This window comes from Natator depressus, chromosome 1 (assembly GCF_965152275.1).
Source record: "Natator depressus isolate rNatDep1 chromosome 1, rNatDep2.hap1, whole genome shotgun sequence".
In the NCBI taxonomy this organism is placed as follows: Eukaryota; Metazoa; Chordata; order Testudines; family Cheloniidae; genus Natator; species Natator depressus.
Window position 1 is genome coordinate 127,635,538 of NC_134234.1, and position 20,807 is coordinate 127,656,344.

At 40.5% G+C, this 20,807-nt stretch overlaps 1 protein-coding gene across 3 annotated transcripts in view; it reads right to left on the reverse strand.

Annotated features, from left to right (window-relative positions):
- The window catches only part of NLGN4X (neuroligin 4 X-linked), a 245,790-nt gene that overhangs the window by 193,442 nt on the left and 31,541 nt on the right, over positions 1-20,807 (reverse strand). For 2 of the 3 annotated variants that reach the window (XM_074966338.1, XM_074966364.1), the window contains exon 2: positions 11,414-11,498. The exons of the other annotated variant lie outside the window; for it this stretch is intronic. The gene's annotated coding sequence lies outside the window, so the exon portion shown is untranslated. The remainder of the gene's footprint in view (positions 1-11,413; positions 11,499-20,807) is intronic. 3 annotated transcript variants of the gene reach the window in all.

Consider the following 20,807-nt stretch of genomic DNA (forward strand, 5'->3'; position numbering starts at 1 on the left):
TGATGTGGGATGCTCTCCATCGCTCCTGTTGAAGCTGGATAAATAATTTAAGGTTGTAATTGGAGCAGGGAGTCTCGATCCTGGGCTACAGAGTCATTCTCGTGCTCTGTCTGTCTGTCTCTCTCTCTGGTCCAATGAGTCTTTCATTATTTAATCTGAGTGCAACAGAAGAGACTGAGGGAGTCTCATCCCAGAATATGCCATACCTCCAGAGTTTGGAGTACTCTCCTGAAAAGTTGTAGCTGCCATTTCAAATCCCTTCTCTCCCTTGGTGGGTGGGGTGGAAGAGAATCTTGAACTGGAAATCTACTACATCCCAGCTGAGTATCTAACCACCAGACTAGAAGTTATGAGGGAGGTCCTCCTCCCCGTCCCCTGGCTTCTTGATAAAACAGTGCAGGCACCTAACCCAAAGAGAGGATTTGCAGCTGAGAATCCCAATCAGCGGGAGGTGCCTCCCTCCGGCCCAGATGTAGATGCCTATCTCCAAGAGAGGGATGGGGCAAAGGACACAACCCTTAGCTTGGCATCTTCCATTGACTAGCTTAGGTGAGTAGCCATCTAAAGTGCTGGCTTTTGTGGATCTCATTCTGAGGAGCCTATCTCTCCCCATGCATTTTATAGGGAGCCTAGGTGCCAAAAAAGGATTCATGAATCCTAGTGATTTTCTAGGCACCTAAAAGTCAGGCATGGTGACACTCAGCTTTACCACACCTAAGTTGCTTTGTGAATCTAGCACTAAGTGCCTATGTCACTTTTGAAAATGGGATTTTAAGAGCTTTTGGAAATTGCACTCTTTGTCACACAAAATTGTACAGAACTCAGGCTAGCTTGGAAGGCTGAAGTGGAAAGTTAGTTCTTCTGGGATCTGAACCTGAGCGTCCTGAGAATCTGGGTACAGATATTAAAAAAAAAAAAAGATGCTTATATTACTGAATCATTGCCTTATTACCTATAAATTGTGTAATTACCTCCTCTTTGTTCACAGATTCCAAGGCCAGAAGGGATCATTGTGTTCAACTAATCTGAGTTCTTGTGTAACACAGTCTATAGACTTCCCCCAAATAATTCCTACAGTATATCTTTTACAAAAACATCCCATCTTGATTTAAAAATGGTCAGTGATGGAGAATCCACCACAACCCCTGGTAAATTGTTCCAATGGTTAATTACCCTAACTGTCAAAAAGTTACCCCGCATTTCCAGGCTGAATTCTCTATCTTCAACTTCCAGCCTTGGATCATATTATACCCTTTCTCTGTTCGACTGAAAAGCCCGTTCTAAAATATTTGTTCCCACATAAATACTTACAGACTGTTATCAAGTCACCTTAACTTTGTTAAATTAAACAGATTGAGCTCTTTGAGTCTACCACTATAAGACATGCTTTCTAATCCTTTAATCGCTCTCATGGATCTTCTCCAAACCCTTTCCAATTTATCAACCTCCTTTCTGAATTATGGACATCAGAACTGGACCCAGTATTCCAGCAGTGATCACACCAGTGCCAAGTAGAGAGGAAAAAACAGCCTCTGTACTCCTACTCAAGATTTTCCTTTTTATGTATCCCAGGATCACATTAGTTCTTTTGGCCATGGCATCACACCGGGAGCCATATTTTGCTGATTATCCATCATAACTATTTGATCACAGGATGACTATGAGCCACCAATGTGATGTGGCCATGAAAAAAGCTAATGCGGTCTTGGGATGCATCAGGCGATGTATTTCCAGTAGAGATAAGGAGTGTTAGTACCATTATACAAGGCACTGGTGAGACCTCATCTGGAATATTGTATGCAGTTCTGGTCTCCCATGTTTAAGAAAGATGAATTCAAACTGGAACAAGTACAGAGAAGGACTACAAGGAAGATCGGAGGAATGGAAAACTTGTCTTGAAAGGAGACTCAAAATGCTTGGTTTGTTTAGCCTAACCAAAAGAAGGTTGAGGGGAGACAAATATATCAGAGGGATAAATACCAGGGAGGGAGAGGAATTATTTAAGCTCAGTACCAATGTGGATACAAGAACAAATGGATATAAACTGGCCACCAGGAAGTTTAGACTTGAAATTAGATGAAGATTTCTAACCATCAGAGGAGTGAAGTTCTGGAATAGCCTTCCAAGGGGAGCAGTGGAGGCAAAAGGCATATCTGGCTTCAAGACTAAGCTTGATAAGTTTATGGAAGGGATGATATGATGGGATAGCCTAATTCTGGCAATTAATTGACCTTCAACTATTAGCGGTAGATATACCCAATGACCTGTGATAGGATGTTAGATGGGGGGGATCTGAGTTACTACAGAGAATTCTTTCCTGGGTGTCTGGCTGGTGAGTCTTGCCCACATGCTCAGGGTTCAGCTGATCGCCATATTTGAGGTCGGGAAGGAATTTTCCTCCAGGGTAGATTGGCAGAGGCCCTGTGGGTTTTTCGCCTTCCTCTGCAGCGTGGGGCACGGGTCACTTGCTAGGGGATTCTCTGTGCCTCAAAGTCTTTAAACCAAGATTTGAGGACTTCAATCGCTCAGACATAGGTGAGAGGTTTGTTACAGGAGTGGGTGGGTGAGATTCTGTGGCCTGCATTGTGCAGGAGGTCAGACTAGACGATCATAATGGTCCCTTCTGATCTTAAGGTCTATGATTCTATGATAACTCCCAAATCTTTTTTTCAGAGATACTGCTTCCCAGGATAGAGTTCCCATTCTGTAAGTATGGCCTACATTCTTTGTTCCTATATGTATACCTTTACATTTAGACATATTTATGTATATAGTGTTTGCTAACACCCAGTTTACCAAGCAATTCAGATTGCTCTGAATTGGTGACCTCTCCTCTTCATTATTTACCCCCCCCCCTCAATTTCTGTGTTATCTGCAAACTTTAGCAGTGTTTAGTTGATAAAAAATATTAAGTAGCATAGGGCCAAAAATCAAATTCTACAGGACCCCACTGGAAACATACCTACTTGATGATGATACAATTACATTTTGAGATTAATCTCTTAATCAGTTGTAAATATATTTAATGTGTGCCATGTTAATTTTATATTGTTCTAGTTTGTTTGTTTTTAATCAAAATGTCATGTGGTACCAAATCAAATGTCTTACATAAGTCTAAGTATATTACATCAACACTATTACCTTTATCAACCAAACTTGATATCTTTTTTTAATGAGATTGCAAATTAATTTAACAGGATCTATCTTCAGCCCATGTTAATTAGCATTAATTACATAACTCTAATTCTTTATGAATTAAGTCCCATGTCAGCTGCTCTATTATCTTGCTCAGGATCAATGTCAGGCAGATAGATCAATAATTACCTGGGTCATCCCATTTAACAGTTTTAAAACTGGCACAGAATTAGCTTTCGTCCATTTTTCTGGAACTTCCCCAGTACTCGAAGACATATTGAAAACTCAACGTTAATGGTCCAGCAAGGTCCGCAGCCAGCTCTTTTAAAACTCTTGGATGCAAGTTATCTGGACCTTCTGACTTAAAAATGCCTAACTTTAGTAGCTTCTGTTTAACATCTTCCAGAGATACTAGTGGAGTGGAAAGTATTACCTTCACCACCACATGATGACATTATATCATCTGTTCCCACCCACAATCCAAAACAGAGATATATATGGAACACTTCTGCCTTTTCTGCATTATTATTGATAATTCTACCATTGCCATCTAGTAATGAACCAATATAATTGTAAGAATTCATTTTGTGCCTTTTTAATATATTATAAGAACTCCTTATTTCTAACCTTAACTCTGCTTGCCACAGATTTCTCCTTATGTCCTTTTGCTTCCCTTATCAATTTTCTACAATTCCTAACTTCTGATTTATATTCATTACTATCAATTCCCCCATTCTTTCATTTGTTAAATATATTTTATGATGATGATTATTATTTATAGCTGCCTTAACTTCCCCTCTAAACCAGGTTGGAAACAGTTATTGTTGAAACAGTGATTGTCACATTTTGGTTAATAGTCAAGTCTCGACAATGGTTTCCCCTTAACTTCTGCATTAAAATCAAATTCTTTGTTCTAGCCTTCAAGTGTCTATCCAACCTAGCACCTCCCTAAATCTCTTCTCTCTTTGGTTTTCATTTGTCTCCCCACCCCACTTCTCTATCTCATGCCTCACAATTAATTACCACCTGCTTGCTTTTCTCACATGCCAGTTCTTTCCATACGTTTTCCCCTGCGACTGGAACCCCTATCTTGAAATAGTCCAACACAGCTAAGTCCATAAAACACACTTCTTTCTCCCTGCAGAGAAATGTTAATTAATTAGATTAAACAAATTAACAACCCTTCTCTCTTCTCCCCCACTGTAATTGGTAAGATGCATGGAAAAGGTCACCATTCAGTCCAAACACTTTTCTTTGCATCTTTCAACCTTTCTTGTTTTTTGTATCTATTTAGAAGATGTTTGGTACAGCAACCCTCCATACTATTGGGCTATACAAATAAATAATAATACTTACAGCACAGTTAATTATTTCCTTACATTGATCATATTCATTTGTAGTTGTGTGCAATAGTATTCAGTCACACACAGATTCTCACATTAATTTACAATTCTTCTCTGATTCTGATCTTCTGTTCAGAAAGTCTAATTTCTGTTCTATTTTTAGGAAACACTCATTGAGATTTTCTGACTCCTTTCAGGATAAAAGGGCCTTTTGAGTAGCTGGCATACCACCTGTAATTGTTGCTCAGTATCTCCTCTGGTATATCATTCTAGTAAATGATATTTCATCTACAGATATTTTCCAGTGCATTTAATTGCAGGCTCCAGGGCACATAACAATAAGAAATCATTAATTCAACCATTATGGATACGAATTTAAACATGACTTGTGCTTTAAAAAAATAGATTGCAGATTAAATGTTGTGCTGTGAAGAAGTCACAAACCAATAGTCTACCACTTCACACGCAGCCTTTCTGAGATAGACATTTTGATCAGAAGATTAAGTAAATGCAGGGAGCAATCCACTCTCTGTGCAGCATTTCACAATAAAACAAGCTGTTGAACTTATGCAACTTCTGTGTTTTTAACATTCCAACAGCACTTATATGTTCAGCCCCAAATGTACTCCAAATTGATTCCTTAACAAATTGACTGCATTTATGAAGTTTTCTTGGGGGATGGGATGCCTGTCAAATTAATTTACTTGTTTATTTAAATGTAGGCACACTAGGATATTCACATGACGTACATGTCTTGTTCTGAGGAATATTTCAAGAGTCAGGAGTCATACTATAATATGCCAACATACTTCAACACAACACAGCACAAAGAACACAATGAAAAATAATCTGAAATAATAAATACTGAATAGATACAAAATGCTGAACTGGCTCCTGGAAAATGTACAGTAAAATGTTTGAGGCAAAAGTGATTCCAATATTACACCCGCAATTGGCTGTGACCTCAAAATTCTGACCCACTTTAAAAATAAAAATTACTATTTTATATTCACAAAAGTCCTGCTCCCAGGGATGTAACTAATCTATTTGTTGTGCCATATAAGGTTCATTCATTTTAAAAAAGGATATCAAACTGCATTTACTATGCAAATGTGTTAACCATGTCCAAACTTTCCAAATCTGAGTGGCTAAAGTCTCGCACATAAATCCATATTTAAGTACCAACATAAAGGTGAACAGATTTTAGTGTGCTCTTAATTCTCACATCTCCTTCTGAAGTCACCAGGGTCTGAAGGAGCCTAAATATCAATTTAAACACCTGAAAATATTTGCTCCAGTGCCTACAGAAGCAATTTTCAATGCAGGAATTTTCACTATAAATGATTATTATTATGCAAAGCTGGGGTGTCGCATCACAAGACTCATTTGGACTAGCTGTCCTGCCACAGACTCCGAATCACACACACATGCATAGAAATGTAATATTATGTAACCCACGCTTTGCCAGACACTGGGAAAAATTCTGTTATATTTCCTGACTTTGGGGGGCCAATTCAGCTTTCCCCAACCAGATTTCCTGCGGGTCAGGAGATGCTGCAGCTTCCAGTTTGGGAAGATATTGAAATGTCACAGAATATCTCCCCCTGCCCTAACCATGATTATTCTATAAACCAACATGTTCAAACCTTTCACAATGTAGAGAAGAGAGCTTACACTGGTTTGCTTTCTGTCCTTGTTTAACTGCATGCAAATGTGTGAAAGCTTTGGAAGCTGGATTCCAGGGGCCCAATTCTGCACCCACTGAATACAGTGGCAACACTGCCATATATGACCCAGATCATCAGCCGGTGTAAACAGATGTTGTACCACTGAAGCCAGTGTAGCCAATCTGATGTGGCACTTTGTGTTTAGTTGATATTGTTACAGCACTGCACTTCCGTTATACTTTTTTTCCCCTTTTTTTAAGGAAAAATATAACCTTTAACAGTTACTTTTTTATATAAGAGTTTTATATGATTATGTAACCTAAAATAGTTTCTGCTTGAGTGTTTTATTTCTGTTTATAAAACATTGCATAATTTAAGTGAATTACAGTGAAATTTGCCCATCAGCAAAATATCTATAATCCATCTAAACCCTCAAAATAGGGTTTAAGAGTGACTTAAGTGATGCGTAGGCATTCTACATGTGGTGAATTTTCTCCTCAATGTTTAAATTTGGCAAACTTTTAAAAAGACCAATTTTTGTACAATCTGAGGGTGTAAAAGTTGATAGAAACCCAGCAAGGACACTGGGAAGACTATTTAAGGTACTATTTAACAACCACTTAGAATCTGAAGTTGAGTATGCCTTTGTATTAAACAGTCATAAATAGGCTTGGCAAAATTCGATTTATTTTTATAATTTCAAAAATAATATTTATTTAAAATTTATTTTAAGCCTCTTTTTCTATTTCTATTAATTTAAATGTTCCCAGTTGCAGGAAATTTGGGGGATCAGACAATATTTAATTTCAGCAGACATTGAGATTCACAAAGTAAAAGTTTTATAACCATTAAAACACAAATGGTCAACGTCAGGTCAAAATATACAAAGTAAATATCCTTAAACCAAACTCTAATAAGTTCTCAAGCAATATGTTTTTCTTACTTTGCCTTTAGTAAATTTTGATTATTATTGATGGGAATATTTTTTCCATCACTTTGCGTATGGATGGTGAAATCAGTGTTTACCAACACTTATCGATAGTAAACTAATCCTTCCAAGCCTAGTCTTAAAGCACCTATACTATGAAGGTGAGGGAGAAGTCTAGTCAGAACCTGGATGAGAGCTGAAAAAAGGGACTCCAGAAACTCTTGAGCTGACAATTGTATTAAGGAAGGTTGTGTTCTGCCTTGATTTGGCCTAGAGAATTAAAATCTGATCCTTTTTCTGAAACTCCCAGACTGCTGCTGATACTATACTTACATCGGGAAGAAGACCTGGTCTTTACTTCTTTTAAAAGTGAAGTGTTTATTATTCCTGCAGAAGACATAATGTATTCCAAGATAAAAGGATTATGGAGTTCTTAGACCCTGAATAAGAAACTGAATGTGCATGGCCACATCCCAGAACCTGCCTGGAGTCCCACTGACTTCAATAGGGCTCCATGTGGGTGCACAATCAGTTGCCAGATTGGGGCCTTTGTCTAGAGCCCTATCACTGGAGTTGATGTATAGTTGTGAAATAACTGTAGATAAGAATAATGTTTAAGTTCAAAGAGCTGCATGTTTGTGTGATTTTATTGTTTCCATCAATGAACAACATATTGTGGTCTTTCAGAAATTAAATCCTATACACAGTAGAATTAGATGGCATAAGAATATTTACTTTTGTATTTATATTCATGGGTGGCGAACCTCCTACAAAATACGGGACAGGAATTTAAACATGAGAAGTCTGGATGGGAACGATAAGTGTGGGAAAAGGAGGAAAAATAACCATGAGGTGCCAGTCCTCTTTTATAGTTTTCTTTCTATAATACAAAGAGGTATAGTAAAGTAGAAGTCAGAGTGTTTCTATATCCAAGCCATGGCATCTAATTTGCACTTGTACTGACCCAGGGATTCACATTGTTCTCCCAGCTCATGATTAAAACCTGATCCCTATGACCCACCGCAAATATAAAAAAATGCAATTATGCCCTACACACTTAACTTTTCTTAGATCATTCACTTTTGGTCAAGCTTCTGTGCCATAACAACCATTGATGGAAATGCTGTCATGACCAATAACAATAGATATGCCTCACCTCACGTCCATTTCAGTCTGGGTCTTGCCATAAAAGACTCATCAGAATCACCCCACGTCCTTCCCTGATTGCTACACATAAAAGGTAACTCCCTAGCACTGTCTAGAGCATTTCCTTCTTCTACCCCTTTCACTTGCTTGAGGTTGGGTTAACTGAACATATATGAAACTGGACTGCAGGTACCAGAGAGAAAGGGGGCCAAAGTAAGGATGGAGTCATGGTTTTAATTCTGAATTTTGAAGGAGTTTGGGGTGTATTGCAGTCAGACACAACACATTAAAGGGTGAGATTTTCAAAGGTGCAAAGGAGGCACCCAACTCCCCACTGACCTTCAATGGAAGTTAGCCACCTGCCATTGAAGAGCTCCCCCGAGCTTTACTGTTTCAGTGTAATTTGTTCCTTCCGCTTGCCCCCAACCTCCCGCCTAACTTTGGTTTTATGCATATTTATTAAACAAGACCAACTATGGTGAAGATATTACAAAATCAAAGACTGGTCTCACACAAGTCTTCTTCAAAGCACTTTCAAGCAGTGCTTAAAGATATTTTGAGATGCACCTTAGTACCCATACATATGCTCAGTGCTTCCTTGAGACACTATTCCGGGTAGTTTCAACAGAAGACCACCTAAAACTGTTATGAGGTGCTGGGCCCAATTCTACCCACAAATAAATTCACTGGGAGTCTTGTCTTTGACTCCAGTATAGTGTCCATTACAGCTCTCATTTGGATTTATTTCACAGAAATTGTGTGTGTTCTTTGAAGATGTCAGGAACAGAATTTTAGTTTTAGTAACCAATATGAGATCAACTATGATCAGGATCAGCGTGAATTCTAAATTATTATGTGGGCTCATTTTCAAACAGTGCTTTTTATTAAATTACATTAAATTACAACAAATTGAAATGAATGTGGTTCAGTGATGCAAAGTCACAGGAGTTTTCAGAGCTGTTATTTTCTTCATCTGATTTTTGCACTTCACATAATGGTACCCTTGGATTTCATAACCAAACTGTCATACTATGAGTTATCAGTTATTCACAACTTTATCATCATGCCCGAGATATTATTATTCCTTCTTCTTGAGTTTAAGACACAGTGATAATATGAAATTGAAATTTCATTGCACTGCAGCCAAGGAAATGATTACTACAAAAGGCACATCTGCCTACAGCTCACAAAGCACACAATGTGCAAAGGAAGATCTATGGACCACAGTAACTATACTCTGGTCATTTATGAATATTTTTTCTATTAACAGGAGTGTCAGAGTCATTTAAGAGAAAAGGGATGGCTGGCTTAATCTAACATTTTATTATTGATTTATTTAACTCTATGTTATATGTGCATCCCTGTGGTAGCAATATGAAATATAGGGGAAACACCAATAATAGGTCTTTGTGGGATATCAAAGAATACCTCTCTCTTATATTGGTCTTTTCATCAGTAGATCTCAAAGTGTTTTACAAAGGTTACCCTACTTTACAGATAGGGAAACAGACAAAGGGATGGGAAGTGACTTTCCCAAAATCACCTAGCAGGCCTGTGGCAAAGCAAGGAATAGACCCCCAGGTCTCCTGAGTCCCAGTCCAGACACGAGGCCATTGGCACTTGATCACTTTATAAGATAAACATGTATAAAATATGCCTGCTAATAGTAAAAGAAAACAGCAGACAATGTTGCTTTCTGGTTACCAAAGTACTATTATAAGGGAAATGAGCGCACCACATTTGAAATCAGGGGAGGAGGGATGTTGTCTGGGCTTGCTGGAGGAAGAAGCAGTATTGTAAAGTGTGTGGGGCAGGACGGGGGGCGTGAGAAGGAGATCAGAAACTGTTGCAAAAAGGTGGGTGATAGTCAGCTGTGTGGTGCTGACTCACCCCCTGGGAATGTAAGGAGCCAAAGGCTTTAAAAGGCGCAAGTCCTGGTGTTGGAAGCCCTTTCTCCATACAGTAGGCAAAGCAGCACCCACCCTCCCTCCTCTTGAGGTGCGAATATCAGGTGGGTCAGGACCTGTTATGGGCACTGTGCTAGTTACTCCTTTTTAGGGGGTCTGGGAAGGAAATTTTCTCTCACCACCGTATTGGCTTTGGTGGAATGGGGATTTTTGCCTTCCCCACAGCAGGTGTCAGGGAGGACCTATTATGGTGAGGAGGAAGCGGGGTTAGGCTATATGTCACAACTTATTTGGTAAGTGTGGGGTGGATGTCCAGTGCAAGTACTCCATAGGGAAATCATCCAGTGAACAGATAAATGACCTGGTAAAGGATTTAAAAAGGAGATGCTGGTTAAAGGAACGGTGGCCGGGGGGGGGGGGGAGAGGGGAATGAGGATCCTGTGAATTGTAAGGCAAGGAGCCAACCCCTCTTTCTGATGGCCCACCTTAACCCTCCTACAAGGGAGGGGTGGATGAGTAAGGTCCCAGCCATGGGTTGGCTGAGGAACGTAGGCTGGTGGAAGTCCTGTGTAGTTATTTGAATGAACATGGAGTTGCCTGCACTGCACACTTTTATCTGCTAGGTAGTCCCAGGCATCTAATAATAAAGTTTCAGCCTGATTAACTCTATATCACGTGTCTCCTGTCCTTCTTTTGGGATAGCCAGACAATCTAGGCTTGCACTTGAAGCAAGAAAATCACAAATTGATTCAGATATCTGCTTTGACAAAAGAAAAGGCCAGAACTTTCAAACATAACTCCTAAATACATACATCAGCAGCTGGAGTGCTCTGCACCTTTGGAAGCTAAGCCACTTTTATTTATTTGCCTCAGTATGGATTTTGGAGTCTAGAGTTTGCAACCAAATTTAAAAATCTTGGTTAAAGTCTGTAAAGACAGTGCAACCTTGAAAACCCAAACTTTGAGTGCTTAATGTTAAAATATATACCATTAAGCATGGCTATTCTAACCACGGAATAATTGGTTATAGTTAGTTTTGTCTGATTTAAACAATAATGCTAAATCCATGCTTGTCACACAAAAACAGCAAAAAGTGTTTAGAACTGATTGCATTCTTTGTCTAATTGTACATCTGTATTGCAAATGCAGTATGCATCTTAGCTGGAAGTGTAAAGGCCAGAATACCAGAACATCAGCCACAGAGACTTAATCTTCATTTCCTAATATATAGTTGGATAAACTCAAAATTGAATTGTCATGAGCCTCTTGTTAACAGTTAACACTTACCACTGAATCGTGTTTTTGAGAATGCTTCAGAATCTCTCCGTGGGAGGCAGCATGTCGTCATTTTAGTTGCCACACAATTTTTCTCCTGTTAGACAGACACATGTTGTGCCTTTTATTAATACAAATGGTACTGTCATCTCAAAATACGTCACACTACTTTTTGTTTTTTATCCTTTTAACTTTCCGTAAAGGGCAGGCCTCCACACATACTAGTTTCAATTAGCTAAATTTCTCTCTTCTTTTCCCCAAGAACATTCTGAGTCAAAGTTAAGACAGAATAGTCAGTGTGTCACTGCTAAGTTTGGATTTGTTTATTGATTTAATTTATTTTTAAAAAAATCAAGCCATCTTATTACCCATACACACAATGATAATAGGAAAAAAGACTTTGCAAGGTATGCATGAGGCTACCAGTTTACCACTGATTTGTGTTATAATAATCTTCAGCACCGTTTCTGTACAGATCCGCCACTGACATAGAAACAGATTTTCAGCTCATTTCTAAGTTATTTATAACAAACAATAATTTGCAAAATAAATGAAATTGAATTTTAAAAATCTCCACATAATCTGTTTAAAGGCAGGCATTTTGCAATTTCACTTCAAGATACCAAAAATGGCACAATAATGAGATCTGCTGCATATAACATATTATTCTTTATATATTAGGTGCTTTGTAGTGATATGTAGCAAATGCTAATATGCCTGCAACCAAAAAGAAATCAATTTTCAGTGTTCAGTATTGTACTTAGAAGCACTGGCACTACTTGTACTATCCCTTTTGGAGCTCAAAGACATTGCAAAACATTAATAGGTTACATCAGCTCTCCTCTTGTTATCACTGAACTAATCAATAAAAACAAGCACTTTGTGTGATATATAAAACAGTAAGGGACGAAGGTGAGGCAACCTTGCATCCTCCTAGCTCTCTAATAAAACTGACATAAATAGTGTATTCAAGAAATCAGGTCTAATGCATTAGCCACAGGACAGCCCTTACTAATGCAGTACAAACAATTTTTCAATGTGACAACAATTATGCTGTGTAAACATATATTGCTTTCAAAGATCACTGCTTCCTAAAATCCAACCACATGCCCTTATCATAGGGAGCAGACACGACTTTCAGGTGGCTGATGAAGAAACGGACGATCATCCATGCACAATATAGATTTCTAAAGGGTATTAGAAAAATGTACAGTAACTCCTCACTTAACATCAACTGTTGTTTCATTGTTATGTCCCTGATCTATTAGAGAACATACTCATTTAAAGTTGTGCAATGTTTCCTTATAACGTTGTTTGGTCGTGGGGACTTGGAACCAGGGTGGGCCAGCAGCCTCCCACCAGATCCCCTCCAACCCCTCCCGCCCCCCAGCAGCCCTGCAGATCAGCAACTCCCCCCCTCCCCCTCCGTGCCTCCCTCCACAGCAATCAGCTGTTTCACGGGTGTTCAGGAGGCTCTGGGGGGAGAGGGGGAAGGAGCAAGGATGCGCTGGGTGGATGGGGTGAAGTGGGGGTGAGCCGGGGCCTGAGCACTCCCCGGGCAATTTGGAAAGTCGGCGCCTGTGCAGCCGTGCATGCGCCGTCCGGAGGGAGTGGTGTGCTCCAGCGGGAGAGTGTGGGTTCATCATCTCATTCAGTTTCCACAGGGAAGTGTTTGCAGCCAGAGCCGTGCATCTATTGTGTCTCCTCCCTCCTGCCTCCCTCGGTGCTGCCAATATCCTGGTTGATATCAACACAGTTGCTTTAGAAGGAGCTCAGGAAGTTCATGAGCAGGTCCCCAGACAATCCTCTGATTAGAACTTGTTTAAAACTTATACTGTGTAATGTCTTTTGTCTGGTGAAAAAAATTTCCTTGGAACCTAACTCCCGCATTTACATTCATTCTTATGGGGGAATTGGATTTGCTTAACATCAGTTCGCTTAAAGTCGCATTTTTCAAGAACACAACAACAACGTTAAGAGAGGAGTTACTGTGAAACCTATTTGTTGGCTGCTGTCAGTGAAAAACGTTTTTTAACAGCTACAATAAGGATGACAGCCTTTCGCCCACATTCTGGTCCCAGTGAGATCAATGCAAGTTTTGCCATTGTTCTTAATGGGACCAAGATTTGGTCCATAATTGCTATGTGCTGATTCCACATTGAGTAGTTCTTATTCCCAATGGGTTGTCCCATTGACTTCAGTCAAACGACTCATGTAAATAAGTTAGTGCTAGTCAGTGCAAGGTCTGAAGAACTGGTCCTCATTTAAATACAAAGATGGGGAATATCTACAAATACTGATGTTAGATACCACTGGATGGATAATGATGTCTGAATATAATGCACTTATGAAAAAAATATTGGTGCAGAGAATGACTACTTATTAATAAACAACTTGTGAAGTGTCTTCGCTAAACTGTGGAAGTGTCCATCTGGATATTTATTACATAGTTTGAGAGGAAGCCTAACGTTACAGTAATTAGTTTATACACACCCTCTGAGGAATCAGGTGCTGAAGATTAAGACAACTTTTATTCCAAGCTATGATAATGTTTCAAATCTCTCCATACGCTAGCATCAGTTTTTTCTGGAGATTTCAATGCTCACGTAGATTCTGACCGCCATTCCAACTCTTTAAGAGTAGTAAGTGATTAAACCTAGGATACAAGACATAAGGATATAAGGAATGGCTGGACAGTGAAAACCCACTAGGCCCAACATATCTTCCCCCTTTCAATATTTATTTTAACCTTGAACTTCCCTGTTTAGTCGCTGCATATCATTTAACTCACACTATATGCAGTAAGTGTATTTTAAATTCATTCATATTCCTACTTTGATAAGTTTAATATTTTTATTGCTGACTGAGGTAGTTCTCTTACAACTACCAACCTCACAGTGAACACTTAAATAATGAATACATTCCCTGTAATTTCCTCACCATTCCTCATCCTCATATTTTGGAACTTATACATGAGCCAAATGTGCGAACACCAGTCTGTACTGGGATTAACAAAACCTCGATATCCTTTTGTTGCATTAAATACCCTATTATTATAAATTGAAATCATCTTTACTGATATAATCCCTCTTTGGCAAACACATCCTTCCGTGGAAATGATGGTCAATACTGAACAAAATATTCTCAATGAAGTCTAGTGAAACAACAGGTTCACTTTTTAAAAACTCAATTTTTTTCTTTCTCTTGAATCCTCACAGGATCTTTATTTTAAAGCAAAACAACTCAGAAACCATCGTTAGCCATAAAAACAGATGATGATTTAAAAGATTTCCCTTTAATATTTTCTTACCATTTCTTTGATCAGTAGGATGAATAATTATTTAATTTAACACGCACGCTCTTATTTTAGTACATTGGCCTTACTTAATATCTGCCTACATTAAAATAAATATTTCACTGACTGGCCAATTCACTTAAAAGACTCAAATCCTTCCGTTTCATTTTTTTTATTATTATTAGATAGGTCTTTGGCATGTGGGCCAACTTTGATATCCCACAATCGATATTAATTTCTTGTGGTTGTAATCAGCAGACAAGACTGTTGAAATCTGCAGATAGGTAGGCACAGCTGGCATACAAAGATAAATTCACAACTTGGTGCATTACAATGCAATGAATAAATAGCAATGTTTCAGATGCAACACAGAGTAAGTAATGTCTAATATTCCTGGGCTAAGGAGCCTCCACCAGATGTAACAATTCAATAGCTGTGTGGTTTCCCCTTTCATGAGTTAGTTTTCCACTCCACAAGCTATTTTACTCCTGTGCCAATAACTACATATCTCTGTCAATTATATTTGATGCAGAACTTTGAAATAATTCTCATTTTTAAAAATCCAACATATATTGCATTTCCTTTGCGTCAAAGCCCACTGATACTTTGGATCAGACCTCAAGCAGTTTTTTGTGCAGTCCTTCCACGTATAGAACTACCATAGATTTTAAAGGTCACTATTTAAAAAAAGGAAGGGGAAAGGTAGAGTATGACTGATATTTCAGGTAGAGTATGACTGAAGTCTGACAGATTACAAATTAGAGGTGGATATGTTAAAAAAAAAAGATAAGCATGACCTTCTTTTAAGAGATCACAGGACAAGACCTCTAGACAAATTAGGCTTTTAAGAGTGTCCCCACAGTTAATCCTACAATGTGTTTGTTGTGTCTTTTGTTCTTCAAATAAATGACTAACGTAAAGGAATTGAGGTGAATGGAAGGCAAGCAGAGAATAGACAAAGTGTTCAAGGAAGAAATTATGGGGAAGGTGAATTTGGGGCTCTCAGTGATAGGCTTAAGAGTTCACATTTGAGGTGAACATTTGAACATGTGATAAGAATGGGATATGAACAACCAGCAAAGATAGCATGGGAGGAAGAGGATAGCAAGAAAAAATGTGGAAGACCGAGGATATGATGGAAAGGCTCCATCAAGAGAAGTTTGGAGAGAAAAGAACTGGAACTCCAAGACCTATGAATCTATGCTATGAACTGGAAGGAGTGGAGAAGAATTGTGGGTATCTCTGACCCTGTGTAAACAGGAAAGGGAGAAAGAAAGAAAAGGGAGACATAATACCAAGGAACCACAGGAGCACAGTGGGGGACTGTAAACAGGTGCCAGCCCAGGGTGCCCCCCTCATAGACTGGGATGACACTGCAGGCACCCTGCCTCAGTTTCGTTTTCAGTCCTCAAAAATAATTCACATACACCTAGAGTCTTTAAAAAAAATGTTCCCCTTCTCTTGGGATCTAATTTATTAAATGTCGTTCAGTCAAGTTTGTAATTTTAAACAATTTTAGATTATATTTTAAACTGTGTACATCCCTGCTTAACCTCTGTTGTCCATTTACAGTACTTGTTTAGACTTAATCTGCACGAGTTGCCACTGCTGTCTTTTCAACAATTTCTTAAATACAATACTTCCTCTCTCTGTGTTCTTTGGACGTAAGCAATTTGCAGGTTACATCAACAGGCATATAAAAGGGGGGCTTACAACAGATGCAAGACTGAGCAAGGAAGTCTTAAATCAGTGTTAGCCTGATAAGAAGTGACTGTGTGTTCTTCACTGTTCTCACAGCTAACTTTAATGTAGGATTTCAAATCTTAGGGCACTTAGCACTCCTTTTAAGTATGCTTTTCTGAAATCAGAAACATTCATTTCCTCCAGGACATAAGATTACCCTCATTGTGTATCTCAATGATTTGATGAAGTTATAATCACTAGATCTTTGATGTGCCTCAAATTCAGTTTACTTAGCATACTTGGTTTATTTCCTAGGATTAGATCAACAATAACCTCTGACTTTGAAGGTTCTATGCAAATGCAATGCAAATTCAAATGCAATGAAGACATATGTTCTATCACTATTATTGCATAGTTATCCTAGTCATTATTTGAGAAATAAACTCCCCCATTACTGAAGTCCTGGCTTTCTGACATGCTGTTCTTGACCCAGTCTATCCAATTGACCTGGAGGTCTCTAGCAATCCCCTGGCATCTCCAGAAACAAACCAAACACATTTAAGAAAGGATTTTCAAAATTGCTCAGTGATGTTCTTAGGGCTTGTCTCCACATGAAAGTTAACCTGGAACAAAGTAAAGTGGAAATTAAAACCAAATTAACTGTTTGTGATTAAACTCCATTCGTTGGGGTCTTATTCTGAAGTAACTTAATCGACTTCCAAAAGCAAATAAACTAATTTGGAATAAGGTACCCTTATTCAGGATAAAAACATCCATATATTGTGCTAATCAGTAATAGCTATTCCGGAATAACTCTCCATGCAGACAAGCTCCAACTCTGCTTCCATCAGAAACAATGGAAAGCATTCTTATTAACTTCAGTGTCAGCAGTCATGTCAATGCTGAGTTTTATTGAAAATCCAACATTTAGCATCCTTAAATTTTGCCCAGACTGTTCATTGAGTCAGTTACAAATTTTGTAAAAGTTTCCCTGTCAACTCAGTATCATCCATATTTAACATTAAAACCATCTTAAGTTATTTTGCTGATCTTTTTAATAAAAATCCATATTCTGGTATTTTATATCCCTGTTCATTTCTCTAGATCACTCTTGTCATTCCATTACTTTCACACTTTCCCTTGAAATTCTCTAAACTACAAGTCAGCAAACTTGTTATATGTATTGTTTACACTCATTCGGAGAATAGTGGTCTAAATCCACAGTTGTGTGTGGGCAGCTTTATGCTGCTCTCCCAACATAAGCAGCATTAAAGTCAGCATAACTGGCCACCAAAAGATGCCCTTGAATTGTTTTGTCTGCCAAAACAGAGTTTTCAGAATTCAGAAGGACAGAGAAAGCAAGAGGCAGGCCTCACAGTTGGAAAGGGAGAAGGGACATAACCCATGTCAACTGGGAAGGCATCAGAGATATGCAAATGGAGAGAGCTTGTGCCACTTCTCATCAATATTGGAAGGTAAAACACAAAGAGCCAGGTATGGTCATCAGCTAACTTGGGAGCAATTATACAGTATCAAGAATGAACACTAAGGAAAGGTAGTGCCTGACTGATGTTCTTAGAAACCAGACTGATTTGACTGGAATTCCTCCCACATCAGATATGACAGTCTGTCACTGTATGTTGTTTCCTGTCTGACAGTGCCATTAAGTCTATCGCTATGAATCTGTTAAGCCTGCCTGGAGAGCTATGACATATGAAACCAACCTATTACACCTCTGTTTGACTCATGCCCCGTTTTCAGACAGGAAACAACATTCAGTGCTAACTAAAAGGTCTGCTCATATTCAGGGGAGGAATCCCACTCCTGTGGTCTGGGGTGTGACACCACAGATGATCTCTCCATACCCCTTTGCTACAGCAGTTCATGAACTCCTGGAGAAGAGTGCTATTGGCCTCTAGTTGTGAGGCAAACATGCAGCCAAACTAGGGCTGCTTTCTCAGCTGCTGCGATGAGTCAGCACCCAGCCAACAATGAGTCAGTCTTCAGGCATACAGCAGCAGCCTATCACAGAGCGAAACCTGGGTCAGATGACCCCAGACTCAGGTATTTCCACAGCCCCAGTAGAGCTGCAGATCAGTCTGAGCAACAGTGTTACCTGGTCAGGAACTCTCCTGTTTCCTTCCAGTGCACGCGGCTCCGGCTCCGGCTCCGGCTCCGGCCTGACCCCAGTCCTTGCCCTGCTCTAGCCTCACTCCAGCCTTGTCGCCAACCTGCTCCAGCCTGGTCTCCACCTCCTGATCCCTCCTACACCCTTGGACTCTGACTGGCCAGCTTTGACCTTTGGCACTTATCTGGACTCTGACTTTGGTACTGACTTGGCTCGTCTTTGAACTCTGACTACCCGGCTTTGACTTCTGGCCCACACCTGGTCTCTGGCTATGGTTCTGACTCTGGTTTGTCTGCAGACTCTGATCTCGGTTTTGACCCCGGCCTGTCCCTGGATCTTGATTCCAGGAACACTCTTGGCCCAAGACCAACCTTACACCCAGCTGTGATCTGTGCTACAACTGCTAGGCCTGATTATTAAAGGCAGTGCCTGACATTAGGAACAAAGAATGTAGGGCACACTTACATGATGGGAGACTTTATCTTATGAAGCAGCGACTCTGAAAAAGATTTGGGGGTCATGGTGGATAATGAGCTGAACATGCGCTCCCAGTGTGACACTGTGGCCAAAATGACTCATGAAATTGTAAAGGGACTGTTGCCCCCTTACTAACATTCAGTGGGGGTGTTTTGGTTGGCTAGCTCCGAGTACTAAAAGGGGAAGGGTTGATGGGGAATCAGGACCCTGAGACTTATAGTCCCAAGGAACAATGGGGAGAGGCCAATGCTCCTGGTCAGCCTGAATGACAGGGCGAGCAGGCTAATCAGGGAGTCAGGAGGCCAGGGAGGTCCCATCCTCCCTGTGAGCTGGAATTGCCTGGGTCAGACAGAGTGGGGCTGTGCTAAGGAGAAAGCAGGGGCCCAAGCTAAGCTGGGGAGCAGAGCTGTGCCAGATCCAGAAGGACCAGAAAAGCAGCCCAGAGAGAGCAGACCCTGTCCTGGGGGCAGAGCTGCAGCCCCAAAGCCAGACGCACAGACCAGAGAGAGCAGACTTGCCCTGGGAGGAGAGCTGCAGCAACCAGAGCCAGAGGGGCCAGAAAAGCAGCCCATGAAGCAGGTCAGTACTGGGAGCAGAGTCACAGAAGCAGCCTGCAGAGCAGACCTGCCCTGGGAGCAGAGCTGCAGCAACCAGAGGGGCCAAGGAAGCAGCCCAGGGAGCTGGAGGCAGAGCAGCAGAGACAGAGTGGTGGAGCTGGGGCTGGAGCAGTCCGGAGCTGGGTGCGGTGAGCAGCTGGAGAGAGCAAGGGGGACCCTGGGCAGCGGGCCCAGCACAGGGAGACGCCTCAGCCAAGAGGCTCTGCAGGTCAGGCTTGGATCATAACCCCGACAGGGCGGGGATGACACTGGGAAGAAGGGTCCTACCACTTAGAGCCTGAGAGGGTGTGGCCACCACCAGAGCAAGTGTCCAACCCACAGCATCCCTGCAGCACAGCCAGGGCCTGAGAAGGAGGCCTGGGTCTTACAAGGAATAGACTGTGACCTGCCCGGACATTCCAGAGACACTGTTTGTGATTTCCCTGCCACAGAGCGGGGTGATGTGTTTCCTTTAACCTTTCCCATTTTTCCTTATTCTTTTTAAAATTAATTGTTGATTAAATAACTTGCATTTGCTTTAACTTGTATGTAATGGTCAGTGGGTCAGAGAAGTGCCCAGTGCAGAGAGAGTACCCTGGAGTGGGGACACCCTAGCCCCTGTCCTAGATGACCACAGCAGGGTTGGGGGTCGAGCCCCCCAGGAATCCTGGGCCCAGCCTTTTTGGGGTTATGAGGACTCTGCCAGACAGGAGAGTTGAAGGGGAGTCCTAAAGGGCAGGGAGGCCACTGGGTAAAGGAAGTGGGAGCGAGGGATCCTTTCGCTAGCCCACTTCACCGGGGTAGTGCAGAAACCAGGAAAGTTCCCCACAATAGCGGGACTATTCCCCCGCTTACACAATTGTTAGATGAACAAATAGGGGAGTCTTGTGTAGCAGCTGAAAGGTTATTTTACCTCTGTATTTGGCACCGGTCTGACTACTGCTGGAATACTGTGCCCCATGATGGTGTCCACAATTTAAGAAGGATTTTGATAAACTGGAGAGAGTTCAGAGAAGAGCCATGACAATGATTAAAGGATTAGAAAAAAATACTTTATAGTGATAGAATCAACAAATTCCATCTACTTAGTTTAACAAAGAGAATGTTTAGGGGTGACTTGTTTTCAGCCTATAAGTTCCTACAGGGGAACAGATATTTAATAATGGGCTCTTCAGTCTAGTACAGAAAGATATAACATGATCAAATGGCTGGAATTTGAATCTAGAA